This window comes from Aotus nancymaae, unplaced genomic scaffold (assembly GCF_030222135.1).
Source record: "Aotus nancymaae isolate 86718 unplaced genomic scaffold, 86718_ANA_hifiasm-v0.15.2.pri h1tg000032l_0, whole genome shotgun sequence".
Lineage (NCBI taxonomy): Eukaryota > Metazoa > Chordata > Mammalia > Primates > Aotidae > Aotus > Aotus nancymaae.
Window position 1 is genome coordinate 12091307 of NW_026988445.1, and position 21459 is coordinate 12112765.

Genomic DNA, 21459 nt, shown 5'->3' on the forward strand with positions numbered 1-21459 from the left:
TCTTTCTGTTCTGTACCCCTTATAAGTTATAGGATAATGGAGAAAAATTTCAATTGCCATACCTGTGTTGGCCACATTAAAGCAACAGTTATTATATCAGTCACGGTAAATGAATGGACATCCAGATATAAACATTATTTTACCCTTTTTATTTTTATATGAAGCATTTGGCTTGAACCTTCTGTTTGAAACATCAAACATACTGTATTGTCATATTGAATATGAATACTACCAGTGTTTTAATAATAGCTGGCATTTTATTATATGCATGGCACCACAGGTGCATAATTTTAAATTTTATGTATATAGCATTTAAAATGTTTGGTGACTAAAATAATTACTTGCTTCATGTGGTCGATAAGGGATGTGCCAGTTTAGCAGATGTGGTTATTGAACTCGCATAAAAAGGTCACCTTAATCTGTCAGAAATGACGGAAGTCACATCTCAAGTAGGATTGAAACCTATAACATGGTCCATGGAGAGTGGAACTCTTTTCTTCCCCCTCCCCTCTCTTCACACCATCTCCTGCCCCTTTCCACAAGCTCTGCATCGTTCTGCATAGCAAAGTTCCATCCACAGAAAGTTCCGGTGTGTAGGGGGTCTGAATCCTATCTGATCCCTTCCCTAGCCTCATAGCTCAGATATGAGATGTGGTCCAAGGAGCAGCCTAGACAAGTGTCAATGGGACATGTAAAGAGTCCCCTTTTATTTATTTATTTATTTATTTTTTGTTTTGGAGACAGGGCCTCTCTTTATTGCCTTGGCTGGAGTGCGGTGGTGCAGTCATGGCTTACAGTAGCCTGGACCTCCTGGGCTTAAGCCATCCTTCCACCTCAGCTTCTCAAGCATTTGGGACTACAAGTGCATGCCACCACGCCCAGCTAATTTTTGTATTTTTGTAGAGAGAGGATTGCGCCATGTTGCTCAGGCTGGTTCTGAACCCCTGGCCTCAAGAGATCCTCCCACCTCAACCTCCGAAAGTGCTGGGATTACAGGCATGAGCCACTGTGCCCGGCCAGATTACCCTTTCTTTTTGACACTCTTCGGCTGTGCCCTCCCAGGGAAGACATTAGCTCACTCTGGACTTGTGCTATTCTGTGCCCTCTTTACACAAGGCCTTGTGACTGCTTCCCTATTCTGGTCTGCCAGTACAGATATCAGTGATCCAAGAAGATACAGGAAGAGGCTTGCTGTGGGAGTCGCCTGGAGCCGTCCATGGTATGTTGGCTGCACAAGAGCTGGGTGTGTGGTGCCAGGTAGTAGGAGCAGCAAGGCCACCTCGCTCAGGCCTCTGCCCTGGAGGAAGGGTGGTGTAACCACCCCTGGATGACAGCCTGGATATGCTGAGGGGAGACTGTTCACACCCTGCTCTCAAGCATGAAGGTGGAATATTTCTAGATGAGCAGCTCAGGACAGCAGGCGGGTCAGGCCTGCTAGAGGAAGTGCATGCAAGGAGTCAATGGGAAATGAGTAAGAGATGGTGGCGGTAAACTAGGAGGTGCTCCTACAAACACAATTGGATTTTCCCTTTTAAAACAAGGATAGCCATAGCCGAGTCCTCGCCTGCGCATGCGTGTGTGTGTGTGTGTGTGTGTGTGTGTGTGTGTGTGTGTGTGTATGTGTCCTTTTCTGTTCTCCACCCCTACTGAGGTAAGGAGATAGCTCTGACTTCCAAAAGTAGCCTTGCAGCTGTAGGAGGACCGACTCTGCCTAGTCTTTACATTTCCCCTGTAAAATTTAACAGTGCCTTCACAGAGCCTCTCTAAAGATCAAAAGGTACCCAACTGAAAGGAATCTGTGGTCTGAGGATTTTTTTTTTCTGTAGCTTCTCTTCCTCCCTCCCTGCAACCTTAAGTAGATGAAATATTGGGCCAAAGGGCCAAGGAATCCTGTTGAGGGGGGAATCTCGCCGTCTCATTCCCAGCCAGGCGCTTTTCTGTTCTTGTAACTTTCCAGTCGTAATTTGGGGATTACTATTGATAACTCTGACACCTGGTGGTCATTTCAAAAACTGCACTCTGGAAGAATTAAACATTCACTTTTACCACTTTTAGTTGTTTTTCCACCTCCAATGTCAGTGTCAATATGCATTTTATAAATTAGTGATTACTGTTAATTGAATTATCTATAAGTAAAATTCTTGCACATGCATTCAACAGAATACACTTGGATAGAGAACTTCTGAAAGGTATACCAGAAGCTATACATGGTGGTCCCTAGGGAGTGCAGCTAGGTGTGGGGAGAAAGGAGACTTATTTTACTTTATACCAGTTAGTGCCCTCTGAAATGATCTTAAACAGAAATAATGCATTACTGTAATAATTATAGTTAAGTACTGCACTTGGGTAGGATATTCCCTTCCAGGGCTCCTACCCTCTCCTGATTTTGTGTTCAGGAACCTCCTCTGTGCTTTTGAATGTATTTAGGAGTGGTGTACAGCTGGATTAACTCTGATCTCATTTACTGACAGTGGTGGGAGAACGCAGGGCTGAACAGAAACTGGTTCTGGGGCATCGTGTGGCCAGAGCATCAAAACTGAGAAAGGAGCCGTACACTCCGTGTGGTCAGCAGCAAAGGCAGCAGTGCTCTGTCAGTATTGATTCTTCAAGGGTGGGCTGCCCACTTCCTGAAGTTATGCTTAGCAGAGGGGCTCTGGCTCACTCCCAGTCCCTCAGCCTACCAAGTATGAGGCTGCCAGGAGCTGATCGCATAAGGCTTGGCAAGACAGATGCTCCCCAGCTCCTGATGTCAGAGAGAAGGTCTGGGATGGTGGCCTGCGGTTGGTGGGCAGGAGAGCCTGGTCTGATGACAGCAACCGCCCTTTAACTACCTTCTCTGTGCCTCTTACTGTCTGATTCCAACCTTTCCTTCCACTGTTGAACAGACCTCCCACCACTTTCCCACTAATGATAACATACTGAACTCACTTTTATGAATTTGTTGAGAACTTACCACTTTTCAAGTGTGTGTTCAGGAACAGCAAACATTTGTCTTGCTCAGATCCACCCATGCACCCAACTCACCACAGGTATCCCAGACACACTGGGTAGCTGAGTGCTCAGGGGAAGATGCAGGGTATTCAGGGGCAGTGTCAATGGGGTCTCCCAGTGCCTGTTTGGTCCACAGTCAGGAGAGTCCCTGCTTGCACTTGTAATACAGTCTCTGAAGGATGGGACCAGAACTTAGGAGGGGAGCTCTTTGCAGCAGTTTTTCAAGAAAAGGAAAATGTTAGCACCATACTCAATTGTGTGGCCCTTATACCCAGAGGTCCTGTTTCAGCTCCAGCGATCAGCTCTCTTAGGGCACACCCTCCAAGTTACCTGAGTGCTATTCCAGGATTGGTTCCAGTGTCTATTATCTCTTTTGCCTCCAAATGGCCAGACACCTGACTTTCTCTCTGGTAGTCTGGCTTTTATCTTCTGGGACAATCAGATCCTCTCTCTTTGCCTTCCCTGCTTCCTTCCTCCTACTGCTTAGATCAGGTCTTCAGCAGACATCATGTGACCTTGAGGATGGATGTCACATGCTGGAGGAAACAGAAGGCCGAAACCCTGATGACTTCACAGAGCTGCCAAAACAGTTCCTGACTGTTTACTCCTGGTCTTTAATAAATGAAAATGAATCCTTACATGAAAACAAGTTTTCTATTCTACAGTGCCAAACCTAATTATAACAGATAACGTGACCCTCAGCGATATCCGAGTATTTTCCTGTTCTCATCTATACTATGGCAAAGGGGCAAATACCTATCAGTAAAGAAGAGAAATAACAACTTCTATCTTGGGTGAGGCATTTCTTCTGGTAGAGCTCTGTACGCAGAATAAAATAGATCTGCTTATGCTTATCTTTCTCCTTAGAATTATTGAATTTGAAGTCTTTCCCAGGGTGGGATTGGAGGGAAGCTGGAGTTTCATAAGCACATAGTAGTATCTCTTAGCTTCAGTTTAAATATGGGGGTAGAGATGTGGAGGGGCCATAAAGATCAGAGAGGAGAGACAGGCTGCTCTGATTGCCTTTGTAAAATGCACATTTGAGTTTGTGCAAAGCTCTGGGCTTGAGCTCAGAAAAAGCAAGGACAGGAGTGAGGCCCTTGGTTCAGTTCCCCTGCACACCCTGGGAAGAGGGGTTGTTAGAGCCCTCTAACCTCTATCTTTTTTTTTGGTCAGGGTCTCACTTGGTCACCAGGCTGGAGTGCTAGAGTGCAGAGGTATGAACACAGCTCACTGCAGCCTCAACTTCTAGGCTAAAACGATCTTCCTGCCTCAGCCCACAGAGTAGCTGGGACTACAGGCCCATGCCACTACACCCGGCTAACTTTTATACTTTTTATAGAGATGGGGTTTTGCCATATTGTCCAGGCTGGTCTTGAACTCCTGAGCTTGAGTTTAAGACCAGGTTGCTCAAGTTATCCACCCACTTGGTCTCCCAGGGTGCTAGGATTACAGGCATGAACCACTGCTCCTGGCTTATCTTTCTTAAGCTTGGAGTCATCTTTTTAAAACGGCCACAGTGAGGTATAATTGATTTGCAATACACTGCTTATATTTAAAGTGGATAATTTAAGTTTTGCCATCTGTTTATATCTGTGAAACTGTCACCACAAGCAACAGGGGGATCATACCCATCACCCACAAAAGTTTTCTCAGGCTTCTTGTAATCCACCACCCTTCCTCTGGCAGCCATTGAACTTCTTTCTGTCCTTAGGTTTGTTTGCATTTTCTTAAGTTTTCTATAAATGGAATCATAGAGTATGTGCTCTCCTTTTGTCTGTTTTCTTTCACTCAGCATAATTATTTTTTAGATTCATCTGTCTTGTTGCATGTGTCAATTCTTTCCTTTTTGTTGCTGAATAACATTCCATTGTATGGATGTACCACATCTGTACAATTTGTTTCCATTTACCTGTTGATGGACATTTAGATCACTTCTAATTTTTGGCTATAAAATAAAGCTACTATGAACAATTGTGTATGGGCCTTCATATTATTCTTGGGTAAAGATCCAGGAGTAGAATGCTGGATCGTGTGGTAGGTTTTTTTTTTAGATGCATGGTCTTGTTCCGTCGCCCAGGCTGGGGTGCAGTTGTATGACTTTGGCTCACTATGGCCTTAAACTTCTGGGCACAAGCAATTCTCCTACCTCAGCCTCCCGAGTAGCTGGGATTACAGGTGACAGTCACTGTGTCCAGCTAGTTATTTTTATTATGACTTTACCCTTGATTCATTGAATATTTTATTTTATTTTGTTTTATGTTTGTTTTTTGAGCTAGAGTCTCTCCCTGTTGCCCAGACTGGAGTGCAGTGGGGTGATCTCAGCTCACTGCAACCTTTGCCTCCGGGTTCAAGTGATTCTTGTGCCTCAACCTCCAGAGTAGCTGGAACTACAGGTATGTACCACCATGCCTTGTTAATTTTTCTATTTTTAGTAGAGATGGGTTTTTGCCATGTTGACCAGGCTGGTCTCAAACACTAACCTCAAGTGATCTGCTCTCCTTGGCCTCCCAAAGTGCTTGAATTACAGACATGAGCCATTGTATCTGGCCTCCATTGTATATTTTAAACAAAAGATGTTTAATACAGACTTATTTTGATTCATTATATATTTTAAACAATATGATTTTATAGCTAGTATGACTTTTACTCTTCTTTCTTTAAGGGAAGATAATCACACCAGTATTCTATAGAATAGTATCGGCACACAAGGTACACTTGCTTCCCTTTTCTTACCTCTGATTTAAGATCATAACTAAAAGGCATTTATTGAATCTATGGACATACGTATTTACTTCTGAATATATACCTCTTCCTTACATGCGTATACCTTACATAAATGATTTCTGTTTTCAGTTACCATAGTGATTTTAAAAATTTTAAAACATTTCTTTATTAAGATTTTATCATACTATAAAATTCACCCATTTAAAGTGTACACAATTCATTGGTTTTTAGTATATATTTTTATTTATTTGTTTTTTTTTGAGACGGAGTTTCGCTCTTGTTACCCAGGATGGAGTGCAATGGCACGATCTCGGCTCACCACAACCTCCACCTCCTGAGTTCAGGCAATTCTCCTGCCTCAGCCTCCTGAGTAGCTGGGATTACAGGCACGCGCCACCGTGCCCAGCTAATTTTTTTGTATTTTTAGTAGAGACGGGGTTTCACCATGTTGACCAGGATGGTCTCGATCTCTTGACCTCATGATCCACCCACCTCGGCCTCCCAAAGTGCTGGGATTACAGGGGTGAGCCACCACACCCGGACGGTTTTTAGTATATTGACAAAGTTGTGCAACCACCACCACAATCTAAGTTTAGAGGATTTCATCCCAAAAGAAACCCCATGTCAATTAGCAGTTGTTTCCCATTCTCTCCTCCATATGCTTCAGTTGTAGGCCACTAATCATGCACTTTCTTTTTCTATATATTTACTTATTCTGGACATATATAAATGGAGTCATACAATATATGTTTTTTTGTGACTGGCTTCTTTCACTTAGCACAGTGTTTTCAATGTTCATCCATGTTGTAGCATTTACCAGTACTTCTTTTAAAATAATAGACTTTATTTTTTAGAACTGTTGTAGGTTCACAGCAAAATTGAGTTGAAAGTAGAGTGTTCTCATATACACCCTGCCCCCCTCCATGTAAGACCTCCCCCATTGTCACCATCCCGCACCATTGGTGCATTTGTTACCGTCAGTGGACCTACATTGACACATCACTCAGTCCATAGTTTACAGTAGGGTTCACTCTAATGTAATCCTTCTGCCTCAGCCTCCCAAGTAGCTGGGATTACAGGCATACACCAACATGCCCAGCTAATTTTGTATTTTTGGTAGAGATGGGGTTTTTCCATGTTGGTCAGGCGGATCTCGAACCTTAGGTGATCCGCCCGCCTCAGCCTCCCAAAGTGCTGAGATTACAGGCGTGAGCCACCGCACCACAATGTGGTGGATTGTGTGTAATTGCCACCATAATCAAGATACAGACCCATTTCATCACCATAAGCCTCCCTGATGCCATTATAGTCAGATCTACCTTCTTTCTCTCCAATCCCTAACCCCAGCAGCCACTAATCTGTTCTCCATCTTTTAATATTGTTATTCAAGCATACTACATAAATGGAATCACTTATGTTGTGTCATACATACAGTGTGTAGCTTTTTAAAAAAATCGATAAGGATGATTCCCTTGAGGCCCAGCCAAGGCCTATTTTTTTTTTTTTTTTTGAGATGGAGTGTTGCCCTGTTGCCCAGGCTGGAATGAAATGCCATGATCTTGGCTCACTGCAACCTCTGCCTCCCGGGTTCAAACTATTCTCCTGCCTCAGCCTCCTGAGTAGCTGGAATTACAGGTGCCTGCCACCATGCCCAGCTAATTTTTGTATTTTTAGTAGAGATGGCATTTCACTGTGTTGGCCAGGCTGATCTCAAACTCCTGACCTCGTGATCTGCCTGCCTCAGCCTCCCAAAGTGCTGGGATTACAGACTTGAGCCACCATGCCTGGCCGGGCTAATTCTATCAATAGTTTTTTCCTTTATGTTTCAGAGTAGTATCTGCAGTATGGATGTACTACAGTTCAACCATTTACACATGGAAGGATGTTTGGGTGGTATCTAGTTCTTGGTTATGACAAATAGAGTTGTTATCAACATTCACGTATAGATTTCAGAGTGCAAATAGGTTTTCATTTGCCTGGGATAAATGCCCAAGGGTCCAATTGCTGAGTTGTATGGTAAGTGCACTTTTAGTTCTGAAAGACAATGCCAAAATATTTTCCAGAGTGGCTATCCCATTTTACAGTCCTGTTAGCCATGTATGAGTGATCCAGTTTTACCCATATTCTTGCCAGAATTTGGCGTTTTTTATTTATCACTCTGATAGGCATGTAGTGATACTGCATTATGGTTTTAATTTAGATTTCCTTAATCATCGAGATTTAACATCTTTTCATTAACTTGTCACCTGTATCTACTCTTCAGTGAAATGTTTTTAGTACACTTTCTAATTGTATTGTTTGCTTTTCTACTGTTGAGTTTTGAGAATTCTTTATATTCTAGATACTAAATCCTTTGTTGGATATTTGGCCTGCAAATATTTTCTCCTAGTCTGTAATTTATCTTGTCATTCTGTTGAGACAGGGTCTCACTCTGTTACCAATGCTGGAGTGCAGTGATGTGATTATGGCTTATTGCAGCCTTGACCTCCTGGGCTCAAGTGATCCTTCCGCCTCAACCTCTCAAGTGGCTGGGACTACAAGCATGTGCCACCATACCCAGCTAATTTTTTGTAGATACAGATGGACCAGCAGTTCAAGACCAGCCTGGGCAACATTTATTGAACCACTGGAAATGTTGCCTAGGCTGATCCTGAACTGCTAGACTCAAGCCATCTACCCACCTCCACCTCCCAAAGTGCTGTGATTATAGGCGTGAGCCACTATGTCTGGCCCTTTTCATTCTCTTAAGTTTTTTTTTTTTTTTTCCTCTTGTTGCCCAGGCTGGAGTGCAATGGCATGATCTGGGCTCACTGCAACTTCTGCCTCCTGGGTTCAAGGAATTATCCGGGCTCAGCCTCCCAAGTAGCTGGGATTACAGGCACCTGCCACCATACCCAGCTAATTTTTGTATTTTTAGTAGGGACAGGGTTTCACCATACTGGCCAGGCTGGTCTCGAACTCCTGACCTCAACTGATCCACCTGCCTCAGCCTCCCATATTGCTGGGATTACAGGCATGAGCCACTGTGCCCAGTTGGGATCGTAGTTTGGACATCAAGTTGAAGTACTGTTCTCCCAGCTGTAGGTCATGAAGATTTACCCCTGTTTTGTTTTTTTTCCCCCAAAAGTTTCATAGTTTTACATGTATATTTAAATCAATAATTCATTTTAAGTTAATTTTTGTATAAAGTATGAGCCTTAGGTTGAGGGTTTTCTTTGTTTTTCTTGGCCTACAGACATCGCCTCCCTTTTTTTTCCCCCAACAAGTTTTGAAAAGGCTGTCCTTACTCCATTTAATTGCATTTGTAAATTTTTATGAAAAAAAACAACCAAACAGTTTTTGGCCAGTCGCGGTGGCTCACACCTGTAATCCCAGCACTTTGGGAGGCTGAAGTGGGTGGATCCCCTGAGATCAGGAGTTTGAGAACAAACAGCCTGGGCAACATGGTGAAACCCTGTCCCTACTGAAAATACAAAAATCAGCAGGGCATGGTGGCAGGTGCTTGTAATCCCACCTACTCGGGAGGCTGAGGCAGGAGAATTGCTTGAACCCGGGAAGTGGAGGTTGTAGTGAGCTGAGATCACGCCACTGTACTCCAGCCTGGGCGACAAGAGCAAGACACCATCTCAAAAAAAAAAAATTAGTTGTACATATTTTTGTGGTTCTATTCTGCTTTCTCTATTCTGTTTTGTTGATCTACATATTTATTATTCCACTAGTACCCTATTGTCTTGATTACTGAAGTTATTTTGTAAGGCTTAACATTGGGTAGAATGATTCTTCTTACCGTATTCTTCTTTTTCAAAATCGTTTTAACTATTTTGGGTCCTTTACCCTTCCATATATATTTTAGAATTAAGTTATTTATATCTACAGAAAGCCATGCTGGGATTTGGATAGGAATTATGCAAATCAATTTGGGAAGAATTGATGTTTTTAGTGTTGAGTTTTCTAAGTCATAAATAGTATTTCTCGGCCGGGCGTGGTGGCTCACACCTGTAATCCTAGCACTTTGGGAGGCCAAGGTGGGTGGATCATGAGGTCAAGAGATCGAGACCATCCTGGCCAACATGGTGAAACCCCGTCTCTACTAAAAATACAAAAAAATTAGCTGGGTGTGATGGCACGCACCTGTGGTCCCAGCTACTCAGGAGGCTGAGGCAGAAGAATCGCTTGAACCCAGGAGGCGGAGGTTACAGTGAGCCGAGATTGTGCCACTGCACTCCAGCCTGGTGACAGAGCAAGACTCCGTCTCAAAAAAAAAAAAAAAAAAAAAAGTTATTTCTCTCTATTTGATTAGGTCTTCTGTGATTTCTTTCATTAGCATTTTGTAATTTTCAGCATACAGATCTTATACATGTTTTGTTAGATTTATACCTGAATATTTCATTTGCTTTGTAGCAATTGTAAATAGTACTACGTTTTCAGTTTTGTTTTCTACGTCTGTTTTGTGTGTTGATTTTGTGTCCAGTGACCTTCCTTATTAATTTTTAAAATCACAGTTAAAATAGATTTATTAGGATTTTCTGTCAGGATACTTGTCACCTGCAAATAGGGACAATTTTATTTCTTTCTTTCCAATCTGTCTGCATTTATTGTTTTTCTTGCTTTATTGCATAGGCTATTGCACAGTACTTTTAGTACTGAATAAGAATGATGAGAATTCATCTGTGGGAGGAGAAGGTGGGAGCATCACTTGAGCCCAAGAGTTAGAGGCTGCAGTGAACTATGATCGTGTCACTGCCACTGTACTCTAGCTTGGGTGACAGAGTAAGACTCTGTCTCAAAAAAAACCAAAAAAAAACAAAAAAAAACGTGATGCCATGTTCCTGACATTAGGGGAAAAGCATTCAGTCTTTCAGTCTTTCACCACTAATTATGCTGTTAGCTGTGGTTTTTAGTAAATACTCTTTATCAAGTTGAGTCAGTTTCTCTCTAATCTTAGTTTGTGAAACTTTTTTGTGTGTGTGTGTGTGAATGAGGATTGGATTTTGTAAAATGCTTTTTAAAATATATGAATTAATATGATCATATGACTTTTCTTCTTTTTTATTTCTTAGACAGGGTCTTGCTCTGTCGTCCAGGCTGGAGTGCAGTGGTGCAATCATAGCTCACTGCATCTTTTACTTTCTGGGCTTCTTGAGAAGCTGGAGCTTCAGGTGCATGCCACCAGGCCCAGCTAATTAAAAATTTATTTTTTATAGAGACAGGGTTTTGCTATGTTGCCCAGGCTGGTCTTGAACTCCTGGACTCAAATGATCCTTCCACCTTGGCCTCCCAAACTGCTGGGATTATAAGTATAAGCCACTCTGCCCAGCCTGATTTTTCTTCTTTAGCCTGTTGATATGATGGGTTATATTGATTGATTTTCAAATATTGAACTGGTTTTGCATACCTGTGGTAAGTCCAACTTGGTTATGATGCATAATTTTTAAGAATTTTTAAAATTTTTAAGAATTTTAAAAAATTATTTATTTATTTTATAGCAACAGAGTCTTGTTCTGTCACTCAGGCTGGAGTGCAGTGGTGCAAATCATAGCTAATTGTAACCTCAAACTTTGGGCTCAATTGATCCCTCTGCCTCAGCCTCCTAAGTAGCTGGGACCACAGGCATGTACCATCATGCCTGGCTAATTCTTTTTTTATATTGCTGAATTTAATTTATTAATATTTTGTTGAGGACCAATTATCTCTTAAAGAAACATAAGTAATAGAAAAAACATCTTCTGTATTTTACCTGTGTGGTAATCATTTCTGACACTCTTCATTCCTTTGGTTAGATCAATATTTCTATGTGGTATCATTTTTCTTCTGCTTTCAGGTCTTCCTTTAATATTTCTTAAAGTCTGGTAGTGATGAATTCTGCCAGACTTTTAAAAAATCTGAAAACATCTTTATTTTCATTTTTGAAATATGGTTTTTAAAAAACTGGGTGTATAATTTAAACTTGGCAGTTCTTTCTTTCAGTTCTTCTTCTTTTTTTTTTTTCTAAGAGGTAGTGTCTCACTCTGTCACAAAGGGCGGAGTGCAGTGGCACAATCATAGCTCACTGCAGCCTTTTTGGACTCAAGCGATTCTCCTGCCTCAGCCTCTCAAGTACCTAGGACTACAAGTATGTGCCACCAGGCCCAGATAATTTTGTAAAAATTTTTTTTGTAGAGACAGGGTCTCCTTGTCTGGCCCAGGGCGGTCTTCAACTCCTGGCCTCAAGTGATCCTTCTGCCTTGGCTTTTCAAAATGTTGGGGTAACAGGTGTGAGCCCACACCCAGCCCTCTTTCAGTTGTTGTTGTTGTTTTCTGTTTGTTTGTAAAAACAGGATCTGCCTGTGTTGCTCAGGCTGCTGTTGAATTCATAGGCTCAAGCGATGCTTCCACTTCAGTCTCCAAAAGTCCTGGGATTACAGGCACAAACCACCATGCCTGGCCATCTCTTTCAGTTTCTTTAAAGGTCTGTATATCTGTGGGGTACATGAGCTATTTTGATACAGGCATACAATGTGTAATAACCACATCAGGACAAATGAGATATCCATAACCTCAAGCATTTATCCTTTGTGTTAAAAACAATCCAGTTGTATTCTTTTAGTTATTAAAAAATATACAATTAAATTATTTTTTACTATAGTCACCTTGTTGTGCTAGCAAATACTAGGTCTTGTGTTTTTTGTTTGTTTGTTTTTTCTTTTGAGATGGAGTTTCATTCTGTTTCCCAGGCTAGAGTGCAGTGGCACAATAATCTCTGCTCACTACAACCTCCACCTCCTGGGTTCAAGTGATTCTCCTGCCTCAGCCTCCTAGTAGCTGGGACTACAGGCATGCGCCACCATGCCCAGCTCATTTTTTGTATTTTTGGTAGAGACAGTGTTTTACCATGTTGGCCAGGCTGGTCTCAAACTCCTGACCTCAAGTGATCTGCCTGTCTTGTCCTCCCAAGGTACTGGGATTCCAGGTGTGAGACACTGTGCCTGGTGGAAATACTAGGTCTTATTCATTCATTCTATTTTTTGTACCCATTAACCATCTTGTCTTCCTCTCCACTCCCCCACTACCCTTCCCAGCATCTTGTAACCATCATTCTACGCTCTGTCTCCATGAGTTCAGTTGCTTAGTTTTTAGCTCCTACAAATGAGTGAGAATATGCAAAGTTTGTCTTTCTGTGCCTAGTTTATTTCCTTACATGATGACCTCCAGTTCCATTCATGTTGTTGCAAATGACAGAATCTCATTCTTTTTTATGGTTGGATAGTACTCCATTGTGTATATGCACCACATTTTCTTTATCCATTCATTTGCTTATAGAACTTAGGTTGCTTCCAAATCTTGGCTATTGTGAATAGCGCTGCAGTAAACATGGGAGTGTAGATACCTCTTCGATACACTGATTTCCTTTTTGGGGGGTATTTCCCTAGCAATGGGATGTCTGGATTATATGATAGCTCTATTTTTTTTTTTTTTTGAGGAACCTCCAAATTGTTCTTCGTAGTGGTTGTACTAATTTATATTCCCACTAGCAGTGTACAAGGGTTCCCTTTTCTCCACGTCCTCACCGTCATTTGTTATTGCCTATCTTTTGCAGAAAAACCATTTTAAATGGAGTGTTATCACATTTTCTATATGACGATAGAAGTCATTATATGAAAAAGGTCCTTGCATATGCATGTTTATAGCAGCACAATTTGCAATTGCAAAAATACGGAACCAGTCCAAATGCCCATCAATCAATGAGTGGATAAAGAAAATGTGGCATATATACCATGGAATACTACTCAGCCATAAAATGGAGTGAAATAATGGCATCCACAGCAACCTGGATGGAATTGGAGATTACTATTCTAAGTGAAGTAACTCAGGAATGGAAAACCAAACATCGTATGTTCTTACCAATATGTGGGAGCTAAGCTATGAGGACAAAATGTATAAGAATGATATGTTGGACTTTGGGGACTTGGGGAAAAGGATCGAGAGTGGTGAGGCATAAAAGACTACACATTGGTCACAGTATACACTGCTAGGGTGATGAGTGCACCAAAATCTCAGAAATCACCACCTAAAGAACTTATTCATGTAACCAGACACCAAAAATCTATTGAAATAAAAAAATTAAAAATAAAAAACCACAAAATTCAGAATTACAGGAGCTTTCCTCTCCCACAACCACCTAAGATTCTGGACACCTATATTTGTAATGGCTATCTCAGATGATTCTCATGAATAAATCATCCTGATAAATTTTAGGGCCAATTTTTCATGATAATTCAAGGTAACTATCTTTGCTGGGCTATGTGAAATTGCCCAGAGCTGTTAATCTCTCATTGGCAGGAGGGTTCGGCTTCAGTTATAGGTGTCTTATTTCCTTTTACTCTTGATGATAGAGATGCCTAAAGAATTTTTCAAATAAAAAAAAATGGGCTTGCAAGGTATTATTTAATATATTATTTGCAAGCCTCATGGTAACCTCAAATTTAAAAACATACAATGGATACACAAAAAATAAAAAGCAAGAAGTTAAAACATACCACAAGAAAATCATCACTTTCACTAAAAGGAAGACAGGAAGGAAGGAAATAAGGAAGAGAAGACCACAAAACAACCAGGAAACAACAAAATGGCAGAAATAAGTTCTTATCAATAATAATAAATAATTGGTAATGGACTAAACACAACAATCAGAAGACATAGAGTGGCTAAATGAATTAAAAAAAAAAAAAACAAGACCCAATTATCTGATGCTACAAGAAACACCCTTCACCACTTCACCTATAAAGGCACACATAGACTGAAAATAAAGGGATGAGAAAAGGTATTCTATGCAAATGGGAACCTAAAAAGAACAAGAGTAGCTGTACTTATGTGACACAAAATAGGTTTCAATACAAAAACTATAAAAAGAGACAAAGAAGGTCATTATATAATGATAAAGGAGTCAGTTCAGCAAGAGGATGTAACAATTATAAATATATATGTACCCAACATGAGAGCACACAGGTATATAAAGGAAATATTAATTAGTGCTAAGGAGAGAGATAGACAATAATAGCTGGAGACTTTAACACACCACTTTTAGCATTGGACACATCTCCTAGACAGAAAATCAGTAGTGAAACATTGGATTTGATCTGCACTATAGACCAAATGGACTGAATAGATATTTACAGAACATTTCATCCAATAGTTGCAGAACACACATTTTTTCCCTTAATACATGGATTGTTCTCAAGGAGAGACCATATGTTGGGGCACAAAACAAGTCTTAAAACATTCAAAAAATTAAAATAGTATCAAGTATCTTCTCTGACCACAATAAAATAAAACTAAAAACCAGTAACAGGAGGAATTCTGGAAATTACAAAAACACAGGGAAATTATACAATATGCTCCTGAATGACCAGTGGGTCAAGGAAGAGATTTGAAAAATTGCAAGTTTCCTTGAAACAAATGACAGTGGAAACACAACATATCAAAACCTATGGCATACATCAAAAGCAGTATTACAGGGAAGTTTGTGGGTATCAGTGCCTACATTAAAAAAGAAGAAAAACTTCAAATAAACAATATAATGATGTAGTATCTTAAATAACTAGAAAAGCAAGAGCAAACCAAACCCAAAATAAGTAGAAGAAAAGAAATAATAAAGATCAGAGCAGAAATAAATTAGATTGAAATGAAGAAAACAATACAAAGGATCAATGAAACAAAAAGTTGGTTTTCTGAAAAGATAAAATTGACAAACTTTTATACAGACTAAGAGAAAAAGAAAGAATGCCCAAATAATGAAAATTAGAGATGACAAGGGAGACATTACAGCTGATACTGCAGAAATTGAAAGGATCATTAGTGGCTATATGCTAATAAATTAGAAAGTCTAGAAGAAACAAATAAATTCCTAGATATATACAGCCTACCAAGATTGAACCATGAAAAAATCCAAAACCTGAACAGGCAAATAACAAGTGATAAGATTGAAGTCATAATAAAAATTTTGTCAGCAAAGAAAAGCCTGGAACCTGATGGGTTTGCTGCTGAATTTTAGCAAAAAATTTAAAACTGATAACACCAATCTTACCCAAGTGATTAAAAAAAAATAGAGGAGGAGGGAGTATTTGTAAACCTAAAACTTGTACACTATGCACTATGAGGCCAATATTACCAATAAACCAGACAAAACCTCATCAGTAAAAGAAAACTACAGGACAATGTCCCTCATGAACATTGATGTAAAAATCCTCAACAAAATACTAGAAACCCAAGTTCAACAATACCTTAAAAAAATTATTCATCATTACCAAGTGGGATTTATCCCAGGGATGCAAGGATATTTCAACATGTGCAAATCAATCAGTGTGATACATCATATCAACAGAATGAAGGACAAAAACTATTTGATAATTTAAGATGATGCTGAAAGAGCATTTGATAAAATTCAACATCCTTCATGATAAAAATCCTCCAAAAAACTGGGTATTAAAAGAACACACCTCAACACAATAAAAGCCACATAGGACAGATCCACAGCTAATATCATACTGAAGGGAGAAAATGGAAAGCCTTTTCTCAAATATCTGGAACAAGACAAGGATGCCGTCTTTCACCACTGTTATTCAACATAGTACTACAAGTCCTAACTGGAGCAAACAGACAAGAGAAGGAAATAAAGTACATCAGAATTGAACAAAGAAGTCAAATTATCCTTGTTTGCAGATGATATGGTCTTACATTCAGAAAAACCTAAAGACTCCACTAAGAAAACTGTCAGAACTGGCGAGGTGCAGTGGCTCACGCCTGTTATCCTAGCACTTTGGGAGGCTGAGGCTGGTGGATCACGAGGTCAGGCATTCAAGACCAGCCTGGCCAACATGGTGAAACCCCATCTCTACTAAAAATACAAAAATTAGCTGGGCATAGTGGTGGGTGCCTGTAATCCCAGCTACTCAGGAGGCTGAGGTAGAGTAATTGCTTGAAACCAGAAAGTGGAGGTTGAAGTGACCTGAGATTGTGCCACTGCATTCCAGCCTGGGCAACAAGAGCAAAGCTCCGTCTCAAAAAAAAAAAAAAAAAAGAAAACTATCAGAACTAGTAAACAAATTCCGTAAAGTTTCAGGATACAAAATCATCATACAAAAATCAGTAGCATTTCTATATGTCAACAGTGAACAGTCTGAAAAAGAAATCAAGAAAGTAGTACCATTTACAATAGCTACAAAAAAATTTAATCCATTTCCCATTTTCCCTGAGAAATGAGCACTGACAGCAAGCTGAATTTTTTTTGTTTAAATAGGAAATGGGTTAAAATACCTAGGATTTAACCAAAGTAGTGAAAGATTTATAGATTTATGAAAACTATAAAACACTGATGCAAGAAACTGAAGAAGACACCAAAAACTGGTAAGATAGTCCATGTTCATGGATTGGAAGAATCAATATTATTAAAATGTCCATACCACCCAAAGCAATCTACAGAGTCAATGCAATCCCTATCAAAATACCAATGATATACTTCATAGAAATAGAAAAAAAAGTCCTAAAATTTATATGAAACCACAAAAGACCCAGAGTAGCCAAAGCTATCCTAAGCAAAAAGAAGAAAACAACTTTTGCTGTATCCCAGAGGTTTTGATAGGTTGTGTCACTATTGTTGTTCAGTTCAAAGAATTTTAAAATTTCCATCTTGATTTTATTGTTGACCCAACAGTCATTCAGGAGCAGGTTATTTAATTTCCATGTATTTGCTTGGTTCTGATGGTTCCTTTTGGAATTGATTTCCAATTTTATTTCACTGTGTTCTAAGAGAGTACTTGATATAATTTCAGTTTTCTTAAATTTACTGAGACTTGTTTTGTGACCACCATATGGTCTATCTTGGAAAATGTTCCATGTGCTGATGAATGGAATGTATATTCTGCATTTGTTGGGTAGAATGTTCTGTAAATATCTGTTACATCCATTTATTGTAGGGCATAGTTTTAAGTCCATTGTTTCTTCATTGACTTTCTGTCTTGATGACCTGTTTAGTGCTGTCAGTGGAGTATTAAAGTCCCCCACTACTATTGTGTTGCTGTCTATCTAATTTCTTAGGTCTAGTAGTAATTGTTTTGTAAATTGAGGAGCTCCAGTGTTAGGTTCATATATATTTATAATTGTAACATTTTCCTATTGGAATAGTTCTTTTATCATTACATAATCATTATATAATGTACCTCTTTGTCTCTTTTAACTGCTGTTGCTTCAAAGTTTGTTTTGTCTAATATAAGAATAGCTACTCCTGCTTGCTTTTGCTGTTCCCTTGCATGGAATATCTTTTTCCACCCCTTTACCTTAAGTTTATGCGAGTCCTTATCTGTTAGGTGAGTCTCCTGAAGATGGCAAAACTCTCCTGAAGATGGCAAAACTTGGTTGATGAATTCTTATCCATTCTGCCATTCTGTGTCTTTTAAGTGGAGCATTTAGGATATTTATATTCAATGTTGATATTGAGATGTGAGGTACTATTCTATTCATCAAGCTATTTGTTACCTGAATACCTTGTTTTTTTTTTTTTCATTGTGTTATTTTTATATAGGTCCTGTGAGCTTTATTCTTTAAGGAGGTTCTATTTTGGTGTATTTCAAGGATTTGTTTTGAAATTTAGAGTTCCTTTTAGCAGTTCTGGTAGTGCTGGCTTGGTAGTGGGGAATTCTCTCGGCAGTTATTTGTCTGGAAAAGACTGTATCTTCCCTTCATTTATGAAGTTTAATTTCACTGGATACAAAATTCTTGGTTGATAATTATTTTGTTTAGGGAGACTAAAAATAGGACCCCAGTCCCTTCTAGCTTGTAGGGTTTCTGCTGAGAAATCTGCTATTAATCTGACAGATTTTGCTTTATAGGTACCCGAGGCTCAAGGGCTGTTCAGTCAGCTTGTGTTGAATGCTGTCAGGTGTGGGATTCACCCTTCAGGGCAGTGGGCTCCCCTCTGGCCCAGGGTAGGACTAGAGATGCTGTTCAAGAACTGAAGCTTGGAATCAGGGACCCCAAGAAGCCTGGTTGGTGCTCTTCCCCACCTTGGCCAAGCTGGTACCTAAGCTCCAGACAAAGTCCTCTTTATTCTATCCTCTGCATTTCTCAAGCAGAAAGGGTCTCTCCTTGTAGCCAGCACAGCTGTGAATGTGCTGGATCACAACTGAAGCCAGCATGTCTGAGTCTAGCCCAAGGCCCACAGTATATACTATCTGATTACCACTGCTGATTATTTAGAGCTCAAGGGTTCTTTAGTCAGCAGGTGATGAATCCTATCAGGACTGCGTTCTTTCCTTAAGGTAGCAGGTTCCCTTCTGGCCTACGGTGTGTCTAGAAGTGTTGTTTAGAAGCTAGGCCCTAGAATGGGGACCTCATGATTCTCCCCAGTGCCCTATCTTTCTGTAGCTGTGCTTATATCCAGGTTGCAAAACAAAGCCTTCTTTACTCTTTCCTCTCCTTAAGCAGAAGGAAGGGGTCAATTCTGGAGCTGTGATCTGTACTGCCTGGTGTTGGGGGAGGGATGATGCAAGCACTCCCTTAGCCACTTCAGCTGGTGTCTCAGTAGGTCATGTGCTCCTCAAGTCCATTGGCTCCGAGCCCAGCACAGCACTAGAACTCACCTAGGAGTTGCACTCTGTGGCCTAGATGGTCTTTCAAGTTTTTAGGGCTCAGAGTACATTAGCCTGTGTTGGTGAGTTTGTCAAAATTCATGTTCTGACCTATAGAGTGGGCAATTCCCTTTTGGCTAGGGTTGGTCTAAATCATCCCTCCTTGGGCTCCAGCTGAGTTCTGCTCAGTGTTGGCAGCACTGTATTCCAATGCAAAATCTCATAGTCAACGGACTCTCCCTTCATTAAGCACACAGATTCTCTCTCTGTGCCACACAGCTGGCCACTGGCAGGGGGATGGAGAAGGGTGGTGTTGGCAATTCAAAACTGTCTTTCCTACCCTCTCCAGTGCCTCTTTGAGTGATATGAAGTTAAAACCAGGTACTGTGAAATTATCCGGGCATAATGGGTGCGTGCCTGTAATCCTAGCTACTCAGGAGGTTGAGGCATAAGAATCACTTGAACTTGGGAGGCAGAGGTTGCAGTGAGTGGAGATCATACCACTGCACTCCAGCCTGGGTGACAGAACGAGACTCTGACTGAAAAAAACAAAACAACAACAACAACAACAACAAAAAACCAGGTACTGTGATCACTCATCTCATTTTTGGTTCTTTTTTTTTCTTTTCTTTTCTTTTTGAGATGGAGTCTTGCTCCGTTGCCCAGGCTAGAATACAGTGGCTTGATCTTGGCTCAATGCAACCTCTGCCTCCCTGGTTGAAGTGATTCTCATGCCTCAGCCTCCCGAGTAGCTGGAATTATAGGCACATGACACCATACCCGGCTAATTTTTGTGTTTTTTTTTCAGTAGAGATGAGGTCTCACTATGTTGGCCAGGCTGGTCTCAAACTCTTGACCTCAAGTGATCTGCCTGCCTTGACCTCCCAAAGTTCTGGATTACAGGCATGAGCCAGCACACCTGGCCGATTTTTTATTCTTCTGAAGGTGCGTTTTTGTATAAATAGTTGTTAAATTTGGTGTTCCTGTGGGGATGACAATCAGTAAAGGCTTCTATTTGGCAATCTTGCTCTGCCTCCTTCCCTGCTCGCATTGTTTCCGATGAGAAATTTGCATGTATCTAGTTTTTTCTAGCTACTTTTAAGATTTTTCTCTTCACTGGGTGTGGTGGCTCACACCTGTAATCCCAGAACTTTAAGGGGCCAAGACAGGCAGATCACCTGAGGTCAGGGGTTTGAGACCAGCCTGACCAACATGGTGAAACCCCATCTCTACTAAAAATACAAAAATTAGCCGGGAGTGGTGGTGCGTGCCTGTAATTCCAGCTACTCTGGAGGCCGAGGCAGGATGATTGCTTGAACCTGGGAGGTGGAGGTTGCAGTGAGATGAGATTGCACCACTGCACTCCAGCCTGGTCAACAAGAGCAAAACGTCGTCTCAGAAAAAAAATTAAAAAAAATAAATAAATAAAAAGATAGATTTTTCTCTTTATCACTAGTTTTGAGCACATTGACTATGATGTGTGTTGGTGTCATTTTCTTCATGTTGGGATTTGTGAAGCTTGTATCTGTGACTTTGTAGTTTTATCAAATTGTAAATTTTATAAAATTTACACAAATTTAAGCCATTATTTCTTCAAATATTTTTATGTCCCTGTTTCTCCACCTTTTGGGGACTCCAGTTGCTTGTATATTAGGCTGTTTACAATTCATGAATGCTCTTCTCTGTGTTTCATTTTGGATAGCTTCTGTTGATAGGTCTTCAAGTTCACTAATCTTTTCTTCTGTAGTATCTACTTTGCCGTTAATCCCAGCCATGTTTTTTATATCTCAGATTTTATAGTTTTAGTCTCTAGAAGTTTGATGAGTCTTCAAAAAACATACTTCATGTATTTACTTAACTTTTGAACATATATAATATAGTTGTAATGATTATTTTTTATGTCATTGACTTCATGAATTCTAACAGATGGATCAGTTCTGGGTCAGTTTATCTTAACTGATCCTTCTTCTCACAAAGGGTCAGTTTTCTTGTTTCTTTGTATCTATCTTTGATTGGATGCCGGACATTGACAATTTCAGCATATTGAGTGCTGGACATTTTTATATTCCTACTGATATTTTTAAGCTTCATTCTGGGATGTAGTTGAGTTTATTGGAAACAATCCTCTGTTACATACCTG

The 21459-nt window shown here is 40.2% G+C and overlaps 1 protein-coding gene across 6 annotated transcripts in view; it reads left to right on the top strand.

The window, feature by feature from the left end:
- The window catches only part of CNIH3 (cornichon family AMPA receptor auxiliary protein 3), a 296652-nt gene that overhangs the window by 21999 nt on the left and 253194 nt on the right, over positions 1-21459 (top strand). The window contains exon 2 of one of the 6 annotated variants that reach the window (XM_021677321.2): positions 1151-1219. The exons of the other annotated variants lie outside the window; for them this stretch is intronic. The gene's annotated coding sequence lies outside the window, so the exon portion shown is untranslated. The remainder of the gene's footprint in view (positions 1-1150; positions 1220-21459) is intronic. 6 annotated transcript variants of the gene reach the window in all.